Source organism: Pinus tabuliformis, chromosome Q, assembly GCF_031772625.1.
Source record: "Pinus tabuliformis cultivar Carrire ecotype Pingquan chromosome Q, CPIR1, whole genome shotgun sequence".
Taxonomy (NCBI): domain Eukaryota; kingdom Viridiplantae; phylum Streptophyta; class Pinopsida; order Pinales; family Pinaceae; genus Pinus; species Pinus tabuliformis.
Window position 1 is genome coordinate 509,033,988 of NC_142296.1, and position 6,279 is coordinate 509,040,266.

Genomic DNA, 6,279 nt, shown 5'->3' on the forward strand with positions numbered 1-6,279 from the left:
ACCTTTCCTTTCATTTTGTGGTTATACAGGCTTGATTTTACAAATGCGCATATGTTTCTGTTTGTTCTAAGAACTCTTGCGACTTCCATTAAGTGGCTGTAGTGGATTTTGGAACTTTATAACTGAAGTTCTTACCATATTGGTCTGAGGCTATATTGGCGTCGAGAGGTTCGTTGAAACTGTTATTTATATGCTCGATTTACAAAGCCTTCCGCCCGAAAGGAGCCATAGCGTGGCAAAGGGCCGAGTTCCGAATTTGGGAGCCGAATTAATATAAACTGCGACATATATCCATCGCCAGGTCCGTCATTTCAGAGGTGGGAAGTTATTACTTGAGTCAACCACCGAATAGCGGAACTACCGAAGTATTAAACGCTGTGTATAAGTGTATCGGTTCCGGAGGAAAGAAGATCATTGTTTGGGCGATGCGATATACATATATATATATATATATATATATATATATATATATATATATATATATATATATATATATATATATATATATATATATATATATATATATATATATATATATATATATATATATATAGATATATATATATATCGGGCCGAAACTAGCATAGAGGCGGAAACATATAGCCATCGGTGCAATATATACCGTGCCTTGTCCATGGTAAGGCCCCACCTATAATCATCGCTGATGCGATCTCGCATCAGGCCAAGGAGAAAAGGGAAACATCACTGTTATATATAATTACGTCTGCGTAAGCGGTTTGGGGTCATGTGGATTGCTTGCTATAGTGGAAATATGTGAGCTGAGGTGTAAACACTATATAACATAGCATATATATGTTGTGTTGCGTAAGTCCGCCAATTGGACATTTCTTTTAAGAGCTTCCGAAAAGCCACTGTTTGTTAATAAGCCTGATAGTGAGTTTTTTTTAAAAGGATGAAACATCAGTTTAATGACTGATGTGGCCAGAGCAGAAGAAAGGGAGGTTGATCGAAATATTGAAGAGCTTGCCGACAGATTAGGGAGATTGTCTCTAAAGCCTGCACCCTCGCCATCAGTTATGCACAACCCTTGAACTTCCAAAAGTTATTTTGAGGATATAAACAGAGGAAGACCATCAACTAAGGAAAAATAACATAGATACCTTAAAAGGAAGCAAGGTTGTTAAAGAACGAGGGGCCACTAGAAGAGGAACAAATGCCATAAAGAAGAACATGGGTCATCAAGCATAAGAAACAATGGGATCAACATGTCCTAACTTGAACCAATTAACATAGTAGCCCCCTTCCATAGAGAAATAATCAAATGCAAACATTTTACCATAATCACAACTACATAAAAAATGGCCATAATCCCATTCCATTTGAGATGATGAAGCCCTTGGTTAGAGAAATCCATCATGTAGGGATGAAATATCCCACCAAGAGGTTGTGAGAAACATGTCAACAATTCATAATGGGAAGTGAAAAATTATATGTGTATGTAAGACAACTTATGCTGTATTATTCTTAGGGACCCTTTGCTATTTATGCTAATGAAGTGAACCAAGAGTAAATTTTTCCGTGAAAATGCCAAAGGACATTAATATATAGGTTGGAAATATGATCTGATGTTGATGGTTATATCACCGACTTTTTATTATGTGCCCTTGTTTATAAATGATTCCACCTCAACACTATTCACCCTTAATACATGGTAGAATTCAACTACATGAAATAATCCAAAACTTGTTTAATTCTACTAAGGATTTAACCTAGTGTTGAGTCTAGAGAGGTTTCCATTATCATGTGTCAGATGAACTTATTAGATACAGCTGCCAGAATTAACTTCATTATGCAAATGGTGCTTGCTAATTTCACTCCTTTAAAGAGGGCATAATCTTTAGATTAGTTGTTAGGGGCAACTCTTAGACTCCAAGCATAAGTATAAATTAAAGTTCCTCTAGCGCTAGTGAGAACACCTCCCACACTTGCCACCCTGATATTTCCTTTTGAATCTCCATCAAACATAATATATCAAATTTTTTTTCTTGAATCCATTTTTTAATATATTGAGACTTGAATAAATTCTATTAGCTACATTTCTTTCTTGGGTGAAGGATAGAAGAAGGGTTTAAATTAAATTAATTGTACCAAACCATTTCCACTTGATCTAAGTTTTGGGGGTTTTAGAGATAAATTCATTGAGCTTTGATTTATTCTAATGGTACATATTTTCCCTTGGTAGTTATAATAATATGGGGCACTATTTCATTTTGAAATATTTCTCAATTTTAGGCTATTTAGATATTTTAGCAAACAAATTTTGTAGTGTTATCTGTAATCGCTTGAAAATAACTTCCCTTTAGATGTGATACTAAGGATGTGGCTCAAAATAATATGTGCGGCGTCATTTCTTCAAGATCCCATTCTTTCCAAGTTCACATTGATTTGGACCATGTTGAGATGTCAAAGTGAAATGTTTTCCCTTGCCTATCTAGGAAACATTTAAGTAGGAGAAGTTTTTGAATATTGAGTAAGGGATAATTTTCCATGATGATATCATGCCAAGTATTGATGTATTGACCATTACTTGATATCTAAGTCAAGTAATTTTTAATTAGTATAATAGATAATTGAAGGAGCCTCCAAGTTAATAAGCTTCCATGAACCACATGAACATGATCCCAACACCATTGAGTGACACCTTCAAAGAAATTTTTATGGACAATGTTCTTATACCAATTGTAATTTCCTATGGTAAGCCTCCAAAATGATTTGGTTCCCAGTACAAGGTTCATTAGATAAGGATCATTTTATCCTAGCTCTTCGTTGGTATTAGGAGCACATAATGTTTCCTAGTTGACTAAGTGAAGCATTTTTTTATTTGATTCACCTCCTTACCAAATAAACCTCCTAAGGTACTATGCAATAGATTTTTTAAATAACTATAAGCAGTTTATTAGATTAAAAAAAATAAATATAAGCAGTTTATTAGATTAAATAAAATTTTATAAAATAAAAATTAAAAGAGTCTAGCCGACAGTGTGTTCCTCCTTGAAAAATCCTTCCTCATTAGTATTTATTTCCCTTATCTGCTCTTCTTTTATTATCATTCTTCAACCCTGATGATGGATCCCACTTGGGATTTGAAACGTTGGTGTAAAAATGTTCATATTGTGGATTCTCCAGTCTCTGATTCAAAAGATACAAACCACAGATCTCTTAAATCCAAAATCTTGGCCCTACACGAAGGGGATAGTTGGAGTGAAATCCTTTTACTCGAAAGATGTAGAGTGAGGATAACAAGAAGAGCAACAGATCTACATTTCCTTAAAAGCTGTCGGGACAGCAATGTCATTCCTCCATTTGCACAGGTTAAACATAGATTGCAGAACAGATATAATAGTAAGGCGTTTATCCAGCTAAGCTTCTCTCTGATTCGGTCTGAAATTAAAAGGGTTAGGGCCTCTCTAGAAAATCTTGGGCGTTTAGCCCTCTCATCCCACCTTAAGCTAGCCAACAGCATCAATAAAGATCTCTGGGCCATTATCGAAGCGAGGACTGCCCTAAAAGCAGATAACGAGGGACAGATTGCTCTGGCAAGGCAACGCAAGAAACTATCCAAGCTATTAGATAGATCTCAGGTGATGGTCAAAAATATGTTCCCCACTAGTGAGCCTGCTCAAGATGTCAGCGAAAATGTTAATATCAGTAAAAACTACGCAGTGGACAGTGAGCATAACATGCTGAACATTGTTATTATGAATGATGAGTTAATCGTAACAGATTCTGATTCAAACCTCGCAGTGGCCAGTAAGCAGAACGAGTTGATCAGCGTAGTTATGAAAAGCGGCTGTAGAATAAGCATAAACAACTATGAGAATAAACCTAAGGTGATCAACGTTAAGATAACATGTTCAAATTCGTTGCAAAACAGTGATGATGAGGGGCCTATACCTGATTCAGATATTATGGTGGAGAACCGTTCGACCAATGCCCAGAACGTTGACAGGATTAGCAACGAAAAAGGCAGTGACAATGTAAGCAACTACGCAGGTATGGTTAGAAGCTGTGCAGAGGATAAGGACTGCGCAGATAATTCTAAAGCTTTAATCATTAAAAGTTGCGTTTCAAATAATGCAAGAAATAATAACTGCGCAGTCAATAGTCCTATTTTGATAGAAAACAATGTTATCAGTTACAATCCCAGCAATCATGGTGATTCAAAAATGGATAACTTTGAAGATAATACGTTAAATAACATTGATGAGCGCATTCAGAATTCAGGTAATGACACGGGAATCAATAAAGATCAAGGCTTAGACATGAGTATTTAGAGAGGAAAAAGTATGTCTTCAGCAAGCACGTGTGAGTCAAGATCAAAAAGGAAAGTGGTCAACCTGTCTTCGCAAGAATTAGATCCTGTAGTAACCAATGTTCTCAGCAAAGGTATGGGGTTTGCGGTGGCTCCTAGAAGCCTTCCTGTTGAAAGCATGATTTGTAGCATAGAAGATGGAATTAGTAACCTCCCTTTGGAAGATAAAGAAGCATTGAGGCAAGAATTTTCTCTCATCATGAGAAAAGCCAAAGCTCCCAAAAGCAACTTGAGTAGGGAAGAACAAAAAGCTTTCAAATCCTTGTGGAACAATGACAAGGTGGTGGTTCTTAAAGCAGATAAAGGAGGAGCAGCAGTCATCTTAGATAAAGAATACTATGTGCGCAAAATGAATGATCACCTAAATTGTGGCAGTTATAAGAAGTTGAATAATAATCCCATTCCCAAAATCATGAAGGATGTAAAAAAGATTATCTCAGATTCTAACCTTGACAAGAAATTAAAGAAGAAATTAATCCCCTCTTGTGAAACCATCCCTAAAATCTATGGATTACCCAAGATCCATAAGGAAGGGGTCCCCCTCAGACCGATAGTTAATACTATTGGTTCCCCAACCAATGAGCTTGCTAAATATGTTGCTAAAATCCTTAAACCCCTCATCGGAAATACTGATTCCTTCATCAAAGACTCCCAGGAATTTGTAAATCTGATTAAAAATGAAAGGATGGAACGTGATGACATCCTTGTTAGCTTTGACATAGTATCCTTATTCACGAAGATTCCTCTAGATGAAGCCATTCAGGTTATAAAAGATGTCACTGATCCGGGGACTGCAAAGCTAGCTGAGATCTGCTTAAGGTCAACTGTGTTCACCTTCCAAGGAATATTTTATGAGCAGACATCAGGTGTGGCAATGGGATCACCCCTATCACCAATCATGGCCAACCTATACATGGAACACTTTGAAAAGAAGGCCCTGGAATCATATCCTTTAAAGCCGGCATGGTGGAAGCGTTTTGTCGATGATACCAACATAAAATGGACGCATGGTAAAGAAGAACTTGAAAAGTTTTTCATTCACATAAATTCCATCTCCCCAGAAATAAAATTTATGATGGAACTCGAGGAAAACATGAGCATCCCATTTTTGGACGTTCTAATCATCAGAAAAGAGGATGGCTCTCTAGGCCACAAGGTTTTCAGAAAGTCAACCCACACAGAAAGCTACCTCCATGCGGACTCCCACCATCACCCGGCCGAGAAGTTTGGGGTTCTAAACACCCTTGCCATTAGAGCCCTTCGAATTTCTGACTCAGATCATCTAAATGAAGAAAAGAGGCATCTGGTTTTAACTTTTAAGAATATAGGCTACAAAGAGCATGAGATTAAAAAAGCCATAGAGAAAGCTGAAATAAGGTTGTCATCTCATGAGCATAAGGCGCAAGACCAACCTCAATTTAGTAAGATTTTTCTACCTTATATCCATGGTGTTACAGATAAAATCGCTAAAATCCTAAGAAAGAAAAACATTATCACTCATTCATCAGCTTCTGGTACTATCAGACAAGGTTTGAAGTCTGTTAAAGATGATATTGACAATCTTCAGCTTAAAGGAATCTATAAAATAGACTGTTCTTGTGGAAAGAGCTACATAGGTGAAACAGGTCGCTCCCTCCAGACAAGGCTCAAAGAACATGGCGCTGATATTAGGAATGGAAGATCTCGTACCTCAGCATTGACAGAACACTCCTTGAAGACTAAGCACCATATCTGCCTGGAAGACGCATCAATTATCGCTAGAGAAGAGCAGCATCAAAGACGAAAGATCAGAGAAGCACTTGAAATTATTAAGCATCCTTAGAATCTAAACAGAGGCAATGGTATGGAAATTAGCGGAAGCTGGCTTCCCTTGATCAAGAAAATTAAAAGTTGCCATCCCATCCCCAGGTAATGCACCCCTCAGGTAAGTTATCTCCCCTCTCCTT